General features: G+C 41.4%; 1 protein-coding gene and 1 pseudogene across 1 annotated transcript in view; one reads left to right on the plus strand and one right to left on the minus strand.

The window, feature by feature from the left end:
• The window catches only part of Sh3gl2 (SH3 domain containing GRB2 like 2, endophilin A1), a 174,548-nt gene that overhangs the window by 96,525 nt on the left and 63,966 nt on the right, over window positions 1-14,057 (minus strand). The window lies entirely within an intron of this gene.
• Window positions 9,265-14,057, plus strand: part of LOC116885437 — a 40,130-nt pseudogene continuing 35,337 nt past the window's right edge.

The following is a 14,057-nucleotide window of genomic DNA, read 5'->3' on the forward strand; positions in this document are numbered from 1 at the left end:
TTGTCTTCTCCTAAGTATCATCCCAGTGGAGACTAGTACCTGGAGTTGTTCTAGCAAGAGCCATTGGCAATTGAAACAGTGGTTGAACAGTTCAATGGGGTCAGAATGGGAAGGTGAGTCAGAGGTTAAAGTACTTGTCATGCAAGTGTGAAGACCAGAGTCTGGAAGCCTAGAGACCAAATAATGCTGAATGACATTCGAAGGATCTCTGGAGCAAGCTGACCAACCAAAGTATGCACAGGCAGTGAACTTGGGGCTCAGCTGTGATGCCATATCTCAATGCATAAGCCGGGGAGCGATATAGAATATGGACATTAACCTTGAGCTTCAGCATGCACGTGTACACACATGCTTGAACACACACACACACACACACACACACACACACACACACACACACCATGTACACATGAGAGCACGAATTTACAAAAGAAGAGCCAGGGCAGAAAGACAAGAAGCAGAAGATAGGAATGGGCAGGTTGCTGGTGGAAGGGAGCCAGGGATAGGAACCACAGACCCAGGTCACCAGAAGCATTCAAGGAGCCGTCACGTCTTTAAGACCAGGGGTGTGAGACTCTTCTCTGAGAGCTGGAACACTGGACAATGTCAGGTCTGAGGGTCTCAATGTCAAGGGCTTATAACAAATAAGAACAAGCAAGGACTGGTTACAGAGTCTGGAAAGAAGGCCTGTAATATTAGAAGATGACACTTATCACTGCTTCTGCTATCTACCATGGCACAAAACTTGATGAGTTACTCAAGAGAATGAGATGAGGAAAGAAAATGTTTCTGAAGCCTGGCTACTCCATTCCCACTAAGATCGTGACTAAGAAGCTCTCCACCTTCACCACTCTTATTGACACAGTGCTGGGTCCCAGTTCGAGCAAAAAGATGAGAAAAACTTAAAAGGAGTACAAAAGGAAATGAAATCAAAGTAGCCCTATCTGCATATGGCATGATTCTGTGAATGAGAGTCCAAAGAAAACATTTTCAGTAAAGAGGCGGGTTATGAAATTAACACGTCAAAATAGCCTTCCATTATACCAAGACAAATAGACTGAGAAGCAAATGGGAAGCAATTACACTCATTACAGCTTCAAAATAAACAAAATGCCCTGGAATAAACCTAACCAAAGAAGTGAAAGCACTACATGATGAAAATATTAAAATACTGAAGAAAGACACTGAAGAAGATGCTAAAAGATAGATATAGATATCCTGTGCACACCAACTAATATATGAAAATGGCCACCATACCAAAAGCAATATAAGATTCATTGTAATCCCTTCAAACATAATCCCTTCAAAAAATAACTTCAAACAATTGTTAACTAAAATTGTAAAATTGTAAAAAAAAAAAAAAAGCCATAAGATTCATATGCTTAAAACTTATGTCAAAGTACAAAAGACTCTGGATAAGCATCACGGTTCTGAACTCTGAATGACAGAGGTATCACCATTCCTGATTTCAAGTTACATCACAGAGCCACTGCTGTAAATGCAGCACAGAACCAGACTCACTGATCAATGGAGCAGAACCGAGAGGCTGGTGTAAGTCCATACAACAACAACCATCTAGTTTTTGACAAAGGAACCAAATATACACACTGGCAAGAGATAGCATCTTTAACAAATGGTGGTGGGAAAATACCATCTACATACATAAAAATGAAACTTAACCCTTCTCTCCTACCCTGAAAACAAATCAATTCCAAATGGATCGAAAACCCAAATGATGAATTTTGTCCCGAAATTCTGAAACTTCTGGAAGAGTAGGGAACACACTTCAGAATATAGGCTCAAGTGTTCTAAGTAGGATGCCATTCTCCCAGGAAACAGAACAACAACAAGGACTTCCCAACGTTTTCTTTTTTTTTTTTTTTATTAACGTGAGTATTTCTTATATACATTTCGAGTGTCATTCCCTTTCCCGGTTTCCGGGCAAACATCCCCCTAATCCCTCCCCCTCCCCCTCTTTATGGGTGTTCCCCTCTAATCCTCCCCCTTGCCGCCCTCCCCAACAATCACGTTCACTGGGGTTCAGTCTTGCCAGGACCGGGCTTCCCCTTCCACTGGTGCTCTTAGTGGGATATTCATTGCTACCTACCTGAGGTCAGAGTCCAGGGTCAGTCCATGTATAGTCTTTAGGGTAGTGGCTTAGTCCCTGGAAGCTGTGGTTGCTTGGTATTGTTGTTTATATGGGGTCTTGAGCCCCTTCAAGCTCTTCCAGTTCTTTCTCTGATTCCTTCAATGACTTCCCAACGTTTAAAGGCTTCTGTGCTGCAAAGGAAACAACTGCCTGGGACATCTCACAAACTGGACAAAGGATTGCTGCCAGCTATACATCTGACAGAGGGTTAGGGTCTTGAAAACACAAAGATCTCAAAGGTCTAATCACAAAGGAAAACAAAAACAAACAACAAATCAGACGACATAAACAGTCTATGGAGCTGAAGGGAGAGTTCAGAAGAATAGACACATAGCTAAGGAATATTTTGTGAAGCTCTTCGCCACCCTTAGTCATCAAAAAAGTGAAAAGAACAAGTATTTAGAGACTCTACTTTACCTTTGTCAGAATGGCTAAAACTAAGAAAACAAAGGTTGTCATGGATGTAGGAAAGGGGGAATGTTCATGAACTGGTGGATAGAGTACAAACTGGTACAACAACTGTGGAAATCAGTGTGACAGATCCTAAAAAGTCTAGAAATTGATCCACCATGTGACTCCGCTTTGTCACTCCTGGGCATGAACCCAGAGGGCTCCATGTGCTATTAGACAGACACACATGTATACCCATGTTCATCACTGCTCTGTTCACAACGGCTCACTCATGGAAACAGCCTAAATGTCCCTCGACTGAAGAACAGATCATGGAGATGTGGTACCTAATTTCAATGAAGTTTTATTCAGCCTTAAGAAAAACAAAATTATGAACTTGCAGATAAATGTATAAAAAGCCAAAACATTACACTGAGTGACAAACATCACATGTTCTCACATGTTCTTTACTCCAAATCTTTAGATTTGTGTGCTTAATTTGAAGTATCCATAGAATCCAGGAAACTAGAAAGGGGCCACTGGTAAGGAAAAAGATCCCAAGGCAAGGCAGACAGAAGAAAACAGACAAAGGGGAATAATGGGGAAGGAGACAGGTGTTTAATGAAAATTGCTCTACACAAGAAATAATGTTCCCCCAAAGCCACAACCACCAAATAAAAGTCTGGTGCCAGGTGTGGGATATCACCCTTCAAACTGTGGATAGACTTTGATCTAGGGACTCAAAATAATGACGATGATGGGGATTGGTCCAATGCTTTGAATTAGTTAGCGATCTCTGCATGTCCAAACACTAAAGGTCCTTGTCCCCGATTGGTTTTTTGATCAAACAATATAGCCAATAGCTGGGCAAAGAGAGAGGAGCAGAACTTTTAGACTGAGCAGGCTAGGAACTGGAAGAGAGGAGGGGAGGATCACCATGACTCAGGGGAGGGGGATGGGACACAAGAGCTGCAGGAGAGAAAGCCAAACAGCCATGTAAGAATTTGGGTAAGTGGCCACTGGCCATTTCCTTGATTGGGCCAGGGATAGTAGAGGAAGCTTTAGGAATCTCAGAAGTACCAGAGGACCTTTGAACAGGTGAAAATTTTACTGTATGTGAAAAATTAACTGGTGTGTGTGTGTGTGTGTGTGTGTGTGTGTGTGTGTGTGTATGTGTGTCTTCCATTAATTCAGATAGCTCTTGGGCAGGTGCACACCAGGAGCCAAAGCTGTGTAGCCCAAATTATGGCTACATCATCACCATCACCATCACCATCATCATCATTATCATCATCATCATCATCATCATCATCATCATCAGTAATAATAATAACTTGTGGCTACAACTCTATTGCTGAGAACACCATATACTTTGGTCACAGGGCATGGAGAAATTTAATTGGTACCAACCAGGAAGCTTCTCTGCTTCTAACTAGTTTTCATACTCCTGGAAGGTTCTCTGTCAGCTGCTGAGGGAGAAAAGTCATCAACTATTGGACATATTAATAATAAACTCAAAGTCAGCAATAATGTATCCATGTCACATTAAGGACAGAAACCAAGAATAGAGTTTCCCCTTGGTGTCGTTTTGACTAAGAGTGAGTCCAAATTTGAAAATGTAGGCAGTCTGAATCCGTGCCTGCCAAATGCTATTTTGTGATTGTGTGTGTGTATGTCTGTCCGTCTGTCTGTCCTTAAGAAAGTGATTTGCTCTATATTTGTCTAATAGCATATCAAGTATCACATGGTAAAGAAATGAGGGCTACTATGCAGAAACCTATAACAGAGGTTTACAAGGGATTAGATCTGTCCTAGGTAACAAGCAGTAATTATTGCTTATTGAGCAACATCAACATTTATGATAGACATTCATTTTATAAGATGGCTTTCAATCTGCATATCCTGGTTTTAGCAAGTGATCATCACAATACTCACACAAACACATACCATTTATGGTCCCTCTTGGTTCATAAAAGGTTACTTCAGTGCACTAGCTTTTAGGCTGTAAACATTGATTATTATGGAATATCAAGTTTAGCAATGTTGGTGTTCTTTTGAAAACAGGTTAAACAAGCAGGCCAAGTACAAAGATGGACAGTAGTCTTATGCCTTAAGTGACTCCAAAGTGGATTATTAACTATGGCTGTGAAGTCTAGCAAAACCTCCAACCTCTTAAAATGCAGGAGATTAGGTTGTTGTTTTTTTAATTATACTGCTTTGCCCCAACCAACAGTCTTACTCAGCAGTGAACCCTGTGAACTACAATAAGAATGAGTGTGGTAAGATATGCATAGGAGTAATTGCAGCATGAATATAAGTCACAGGGTAAACAACCACTTTATGTTTGATGACCAGCCACACTCTGATTAGATTTAAAGCCTTTTCCACAGGAGGAAACACATGCCTGGAACTGTGAATCGAAGCACTTAAGAGAGAAAAAGAATGGTTAAGGGGTTCAAAGTTCCCAGGGTGAGCCAAGGGCTATATTTGCTAACTAGACATACAATCAAATTCCTCTATGAACTCCTATCTTTTAACACATTGATCAATTTAACTCTCAGACTCAATAGGGGGCATTTCTTTTTGCAGTAGATTGCCTTAACTGGTCAAAGCTATATTACAACCTCCTCCCCTCAAGTCTTAGGGAGCAGCTTGGAAGAGGAGGCAGAAAGAACATAAGAGCCAGAGGTAGGGAAGGACTATGGTACCTTCTGGATATGATAGGACCACCGTTCGCATGAGCTCACAGCAGCTGTGGTTGCCTGTATAACATCAAGCCAGCCAATATTCCATCATGGAGTGGGAGGGGCTTATGAGGCCCTGCCCTTAACTGAGAAGCTATTAGCATTTGATGACTTCTGGAGAAGAGAAAATCATTTTTCTTCAGTAGTGTGGCCTCCAGTAGGTTGTCTATATTCCAATGCTGGCTCCACATCTATACCTTTATGGCAGCAGACACTGGACTAGATGAGCTATTTACATAGTTTTTAAAAGGACATTCAGTAGGGAAGAGCAAAATAAATAAATTTAGGAGAATTTAGGGAGGGATGGGGAAATAAATGTAATCAGAATACACTGCATATGTGTGTAAAATTCTCAGAGGATTAATTGAAAATAATGTAAAGAAATGATGCCTATGAAAAACAAAACGAAAATCCCTAGCCTAGGGCTGAAGTCAGCACCTGCATTTAAGCTCTCTCTGCAGCCCTATCAGTGGTTTAACAGAGAAAGGAGCTCTGTAGTGTATGGATAACACAGCCAGCACTACACATCCTTCATCCAAACTCTGTGCCTACCGGCAAAGCAGCACTGGTGAACTTGCAGGGTGAGCATGCAGGAGGTCCCGCAGCAGGAAAGTGGTAGTATGTGGATCAGTTGTGGGGCACAGTTCACCCAGAAAAGCTGCTGGACACACAGACCCAGAGGTACAGTTAGCCTGAAGTGCAAATGCAAAGTAGCCACAGTTTTTCACTGTTGAGTGCAAGAGAAAAATAGTAAAGTCTCTTGATGCTTACCCATCAGCAACTGTTTCAATGTTACCACAGTTCTGACTAGGCTAGGTGGCAACACCTAACTAGAGAGGGTACTTACTTGCTAGTCATTTTGTAATTTTTCTTTTTTTTTTTTTTCTCGGGGCTGGGGACCAAACCCAGGGCCTTGCGCTTGCTAGGCAAGCGGCCTACCACTGAGCTAAATCCCCAACCTGTAATTTTTCTTGATACATTCTTACCACAGCTAGCCCTGTAAGAAGAGATGAGGGAACTGTCCTTCAAGGTCTACATACCTAGCAGAGGTAGAGTCACAGTATAAGTGTGACTACTTGATATTCCCTCTATTGAGTTAACCACACCCTCCATTACACAAAAAGGTGAAGGAAAGCCTGGGACACCAATAGGTCCTGAGATTAAGTCTAGGCAAGTATATCATACTAGGAAAACTGAAATATCTTTGAATTTTATAATGTTGTCAGGATTAGTGGTGGTATCTCTAAAGACAGTCTGGAGGACTTCAATATATGCTCCAACCCCATCATTTCAAACATCAAACCAATCAATAATTAAACCCACTTTAAAAATGCACTGTAACAAAGACCACTTTAAACTATTTTCCAAAGAGCTCTCAATTCAAGTAAAAGATTACTGTGAGGATAATCCATTTAAGCCAGACTGTGTATCAAACACATAGCACTGTGGCTGCCATATGTATCCAGCATTTAGCAAGCAACATTATTTGTTCTAGTTTACTAATTGCTACTATAAAACAACTTTTTCACACATTTGGTGTAATGACTTAGTAAACCCAGATGAAACAATGTTTTTTATCCCAAAGAAAGGAGAAAATAAAATATGTCCTGAAAATATCTCTACCAAAAAGCTAGGATTGTAATTCTCTATAAAATCACATTCAGGAAGGCCCCTCATCCTGCTGTAGCTGTCTGTGCAAAAGCAGGTCTGGTTTGCTCTTTCCTACAAAAGGCACGCTACTGGGAGGAGGCTGGCAAGGTTTCTCTTAAGAGCAGCTTCTCATTGAAGAGGGCAGAGGCAGATTGAGGTTCTATTAAAAGTTTCAGTGATTGTCAAAAATATAGCATCTTACTGCTCCTTAAACTGACTCTCTGCAAGCAGAGAGGAGCCTATAACCAGGAGGAAGCTTTCTCATCCACCATGCCTCAAGTGTGAGCTAATGGTGTGCCAGCCATCGATTCTGCTCTTCCTTAATCCCACTCGGGATGCTCAGCTACGAGTCATCCGAAACAGCTTATTACCAAGCCAGAAACATCGCATGGAATCGTAATGTTCATAGCACTCCAAAATAAGGTCCAGAAAAACCTCCCACTAAGATAACAGATGATTATGGTTGAAAGTTTCTATTGCAAAAATAATGATGAAAATAAAAAAGCTTACAAACAGGTAAAATGGGCAAAAAAAAAAGAAAGTGTCTTCAACAAATGCTGCTAGGAAAATTGGATGTCCACATGCAGAAGAATGGAATTAAACCCCTATCAATCACCTTCCATGAACACTAAACCAAATGAATCAAAGACCCAAACCTGAAGCCTGAAGCAATTAAACCACTAGGTGAAGGCATGGGCAGGACCCTACACGATAGAGGAGTCAACGGGACTTTCTGCTAGAGACCTGAATAGAGAATGCTCAACAGACAAAGCAAAATGCCTTAGTTATATCTCAAAAACATTCATCTTCCCTAGCAAGTAGGGGAATATAAGTCATAATCACTTTGAGATTTCATCTTAAACCAGCCAGAAATACAGTGATCAATAAAATAACCGAAAACAAATACTATAGGAAAGGCCAGGCAGAGTGGACTCTCATTCACTGCTGGGGAGATTGCAAGCCACTGCATCCACCATGTAAATCAAGAAGCTAAACATATACCCAGCACGTGACCAGCTATATCAGTCTTCCCCATATTCCTAAAGGACATCATACTCTGTAGACACTTGCTCACCCACATTCATGATTCCATGTTCACTGTTGGTCTACTCAAAACATACATTATGGATTAGTATTCAGCTGTAAAGAGCAAGAGTAGGTAACCCGGATATAGAAAGACAAAGGTTAATGTTCTCATCAGAGGTTCCTAACTCCAAATCTTCAGATGTGAGTACATAGCCTGGAGTAACTGCAGAAACCAGAAAGTAAAAAGGAAACAATGCAGGTAGTGGGGTGTGGGAGCAATAAAGAAGGAGACAGCAGGGAACAGATGATCAGGAAAAGAGGAGGGGGGATAATACAGAAGGTGGGAGGAAGGTAAAATGATTCAAAAGGAATCATACTATTAATAATCTACATAAGGAGGAAAACTATCATGCATGTTAGCCTTGTATAAATATGCATACACAATTTAAGTGAAATTTTCTCATCTTCAATAACAATGTTCCCTCCCTCCAGGTGCCAGTGGTCATCTTACAAAAACTCCATTACCAGGAATGAGAAATGTTGAGTCATGAGTCAGGGCTGACTAAGGGACTTCCCAAACAGTACAAACTATTGTGATGGCCCTTGGTTGCCTACCATATGTGAAAAGTAAGTTCCTATTATGAAAGACAACAAGGAATTCAGAATCAGGGCTCAGAGGACAATGGGCTGGAACTGTGGAATATGTCTTCTGAGAAGACAAGCTGTCATGTCAACAGAAAGCACTGTGCAAGCTTCCAAAGGAAGAGTCAACCAACCGTCCTACCTGCCTATGATGCCCATGAACCACCAATGACCAGCATAGCATGATAATCATAAAAGGTGCAGTAATAACATGCATATCATGTCAATCAACAGTTCTTTAACCAGGCTCAACAAGAAGGAAGCTGTGCCTGGTACTGTGCCTAGCCAACTCCACAGCATTAGCAAAGTCATGGATCTTGAAGAACTTACAACCACCACTTTACTAAACCAGCATAATCCCTAACTACATTCTAAATATCTGTCTTTATACCCAAAGAAAATGGTCTTCACCCCTTACCAAGGAAATTTCTCTTTGCAACAGACCTAGACCATTACAGAAAACCTCAACCAATCAAAATGCAGGGTTGTGAAGCCTGGTCCTAATGCATACATTCCAAAAGACCTCCCTCCTGCACCTAAGTCTCAGGGAATATGAAGAAGAGACAGTGGAAAGATTATAAGAATCAGAGAATCAGGAGTTTCTCTGAGACTTTGTCTCCTGAGAATGTAAGGAGCAATACTCATACATAAAGACTTTCTAACATGACTGTCAAACAAGAGCTGAACAAGAATAACAACATCTATGCCAAAGTGCATGAGGGAAAGCCCACGTGTTCTCAAGCCTACTCAAAGAACTGCAGGCAACTAAGACATGCTGAGAGTGGGAGAACAATCTTGTCCAGCATAGAGCTCGCCAATTGCTTCTCCACTACCAAATGCTCTGCTGTGAAAACATACCCACAAGTAATATTACACAAACTGGGAGGGATAGATCTAGGAATATGTGTATATACATACACATACGTGTTCATAGCAATCAAAAACCAAACAGAGTCCATGAATCTGAAAGAGAGCAGGGAGGGGTATATGGGGGACTTTGGAGGGAAGAAATGGAAGGGGAACTACATAATTAAATTATAATCTCAAAAATAAAAGAATTTTTTTAAATGAAAGGCTTAATGTATCTTAGCTTAATCCTCCCACTTACTCCAGGTAAGGGCAACTGCTCTCCTTCATTGTGTGCAGATGATGAATCCAAAGCGTTGCAAGAGGACGGAACCAAAACTTACATGAGTTCCACTGTGCTACACAAATGGGCCATGCACACTGTTTCTTTGTTGACAAAGCTCATTCAGACACATGATGCCAAGTGGTCTTCATAACTGCCTTGGAAGGCAGGTGTTTTCACTGCTGCCTCTAATTCATAGATGAGAAAACAGATGTGCTGAGGTTGTGGGCTTATGAAGCACATGCAATTACAGTGGCTGCCATCAGAATCTTAGGTCACTTCCAGTAGACTACACATGCTAGCTATACAGCCATGCTCCTGCCACGACCACAGCTCTTGTCCATCCATAGTCGTTAAGGAAAAATAGACGATACTCTACCTCCAAATCCCCATGTGTCCCCTCTTGGGTTCCCAATCCTATACATGCCATCCAGTGTTTATGACAGTACATTGAAGGGTCCTTCCTACTCCTACTGGAAAATTCCTGGAATGGGGGAGTACGTGTAATGCATCATTAAATAGAAGGCATTTGGTAGTAGTGAGCACTAACAGCATCGGAACTGGAATACGGAGCCACTGTGACTGCTTAGCAGATCCCGTGCCTCCACGACTCGGCCACTGACCACTCCCCAGGGACAGTCACATCCCACTCATACTTTAAGAATCATTGTATTTGTCAATTCCAGGACGGATCTTCGCTCTACTGAACCTCAAACAGTTCTCTGCCACCCAATAAATGTATCATCTTCTGGAAACCATTGTTTCAATCCTCACCATAAGAAAGTTAAGGGGAAAAAAGGCATTTTTCATAAAAATTATATTATCCAAACTAAATTATGTAACATTTAATAAGTCAAGTAATTCTGAGTATTCTTTAATTAAATAAGAGAGTACTCAGTTAAAGGTCTTTTTGATGTGCATAAGTCAGGAAAATCAAGAGATCTGAATGTAATGTAAACAGCCATGACCAGACTTCTCCTCCATGAGCATGCATAGATATGATAAAGTCAGCAGTAATTGACATGTACTTCTGCAATGTGCTGTTACTGATCGCTTATGATAATGGCATTGCAATATGATAATTTTCACCAATGTACAAGGTCATCCACATCACTAGCAATCTACATAGCAATGGCACAGTATTATGGAGTTCTCATGATCTACCCTCAGTGAAAATTCTCAGCTTTCAATAAACTGACTTTTACAAAAGGCCAAACAGATACTCTCCAGATTTTATGATATATGGGTATGATAGTTCATTGTATCAACGTTACTGGGTTAAGGATCTCCCAGGAGCCTCTGTGAATGTCTCTGAGGACACTACACTGACTGAGCAGGCAAGGCACACTTGGCTGTGGTGGCATCCTTCTAGGACTGGCTCACAAACTGAAAACCAAGGGAAAACTGAGCTCAGACCTGACATATCTCTCCCCCCCCTCCCCCCTCCCCTCCCTCTCCCCTCCCCTCTCCCCTCTCCTCCCTTCTCTCCTCTCCCCTCTCCTCCGCTCTCCCCTCTCCCCCCCCCCACTCTGCCTTCTGGGCAGACTGAATGTGACAAGCTGCCTCATGCTTCCATATTGATAGACTGTATCCCTGAAGACTGTGAGTCAAAATTAACCGCTCACATCTTAAGGTTTTTTTGCTAAATATTCTTTCTCAGTGACAAGAAAAGCAATTGTCAGCTTCCTCATTTTCTGAGTAATATCGCTCATCAAAACTATGAACAAACCTTCTAATCTCACTGTCCTTACATAATCATCAGAGCAAAACGCTCATCAAATAATTACATTAAGATATTTTCTAATAAAAATCACTTAATGAGGTATTAGACAGAGAACATCAAAACATTTCATGTAGAAATCAAGGAATTTAGATACTGTCTAGTAACAGCTATTTTTCAGAAAGTCAACATAAGACAGGGAATTCTAAGTTCTTCTAGTTCCTTTTTCCAAAACTTGTGAAACCCAGGCCTGGTGGCACACACCTTTAATCCCAGCACTCAGAGGTGGATCTCTGTGAGTTTGAGACTATCCTAGTCTATGTAGCATGGGCCAGGCCAGCCAAAGCTACATCATGAGACTCTCGGTAAAAAAAAAATAAGAAAACGAAGGGGGTAGGATGGGGGGAGGAAGAGGAAGAAGAGAAGAGGTGGAGGAGGAAGTGGAAGAGGAAGAAAAGAGGAAGAAGGAAGAGGAGGAGGAAGGAAGAAGAAGAGGAAAGGAGGAGGAAGAAGGAAGAGGAAGAGGAGGAGGAAGAAATCCTGCTTCCCAGTAAAGCAGTCCAAGAGCAGAAGGAAATGGACACATAGCTTTGTTCTCTAATTATCATCAGAGTGAGCCTTTCCATGCAGCCTATTTTTGAGCAAAGAACACTCCCAGTGACTCCAGGATCAATCACACTTTAGCACCAGCACTAACAGTTCTTAAGAGAAAATAAGATTAATGACCAATAAAGTTATGTTGACACAACTATTTATCCAAACACCAGAAACTTAATTTTACTTTAATAGTAAACAAAGATGAAGCTAGATTTTGTTTACAAACTTTCTCTAATACATTTTCACCCATGAAGTTACAGCATGAGCATGTCAGAAAGACAACAAAATGCAAAAAAAAAAAAAAAAGACTTTATTAGAATTGATTCCTTAGTATTGACCAGTTCATTTGCCCGTGAAATTAAGGTCAATTTACCTTAAAGCCACCATGGTGCTGTAAGTTAATGCTATAACGTTTTATTGCTCCTGTAATTAAGCTGAGCTTTAAACCAAAGCAATGCCTTTAAAACATCCCTGTGGCACAAAACCATAGCTCTCACTTCAAGTAGAATATAAGATAGATAGTTCATTCCGAACACAAAGATAAGTGTCCATGGCCAAGGAGCACAGGTTCGAGGTTACCCTGAACATTATATTTCAAAGTGACAACAGTTCTATGAAGTTTTCATAGTAACTTACGGAGAAAGCCATATATCCGGGAATTGTGAAATCCATCTGTGAGAACATCAACTAGGTAGTTAAAAGCAAAGCAGGGGCATCTCTGCTATGGGGCTCAGAGGCCCCATGATGCTCCTGGGCTTCTGTTTGTAGAAGCTAGGTGCCTGCTTTGTATATTCTGGAGAGAGTTTTATCTAAGAGGCACAAGGGTATTAGGTCCAAGAGAGAAGGGGAAATAAATGGCTATTCAAGAGGCTAGAAATAGGGGTTGGGGATTTGGCTCAGTGGTAGAGCGCTTGCCTAGGAAGCGCAAGGTCCTGGGTTCGGTCCCCAGCCCCGGAAAAAAAAAAAAGAAAAAAAAAAAAAAAAAAAAAAGAGGCTAGAAATAGCCCAAGATAACCTGGCTGGGGGACGACTAGCCTTCTAGCTTCCTACAGGAATGCTTCTGTCAATCAGCACTGTAGAACCTTTAGTGTGTGTGTGTGTGTGTGTGTGTGTGTGTGTGAGTGTGTGTGTGTGTGTGTGTGTCTTCTCACAGGTGGGAGAAGGTGTTCAGTTCACATTCCCAAACAAGATTAACGTTTTATATGTTGAATGCATACACAATCGTCTGTTGTAGGGCATATAAATTTTTGAATGTGGCATCTAAACCAATACTTCATTAGAAATAAAAAGCACATCACTAGAAACCAGCACCCAGTGATTGGGGGGAGGAGGGGTGCTTCTTTACATAAACACATCTTTCCAAAAAAAAAAAAATGATCTCAGGATACTCTGAGAACTTAAGAGATGAATCAACCAATGGAATTCTGATCTTGATGAAAACTGTGACAGGATAGGATTGAAAGACACACTCAGTTAGAGTCAAGAAATGTCCAGTCTCTCCCTGGGAAGAGTCAGGCTGGGCTGGACCTGCAGTGATGCATATGGTAACTCTCAGAGAACAACCAGGGCCCACATGGCTCATCTATGTGCAGTGTGCCTAAACACCAGAAACAGGCTTAAAGAGCAGAAGCAAGCTGGAGAAAGACACCAATGTCACCATTATTAACCTTCAATAAAAAACAAAATTATCCCTAATGCTTTGGGTGCATGTGCACATATGTGTGCACATATATGGTTGTATGTTCCTATCCATGGGGGGAGGGGGAGGCCAGAAGACAGCTCAGGTCTTGTTCCTTGGGATCCTTCGACCTTGTCTGTTGGAGACAGGTAGCTCATTGGAACTTGTCAAGTGGGTTAGACTGGCTGGCTAGGAAGCCCATTGATCTCCAGCACTGAGATTACAAATGTTCCACTATATCCAGCTTTTTACATGGGTATTGTGCCTTTATGCTTGTGTGGCAAGCGCTTTATCATCTTCACTGTCTCTCCAATCCCTTTAACTTTCTTTTG

The sequence above is a fragment of the Rattus rattus genome, chromosome 1, assembly GCF_011064425.1.
Source record: "Rattus rattus isolate New Zealand chromosome 1, Rrattus_CSIRO_v1, whole genome shotgun sequence".
Classification (NCBI taxonomy): Eukaryota; Metazoa; Chordata; class Mammalia; order Rodentia; family Muridae; genus Rattus; species Rattus rattus.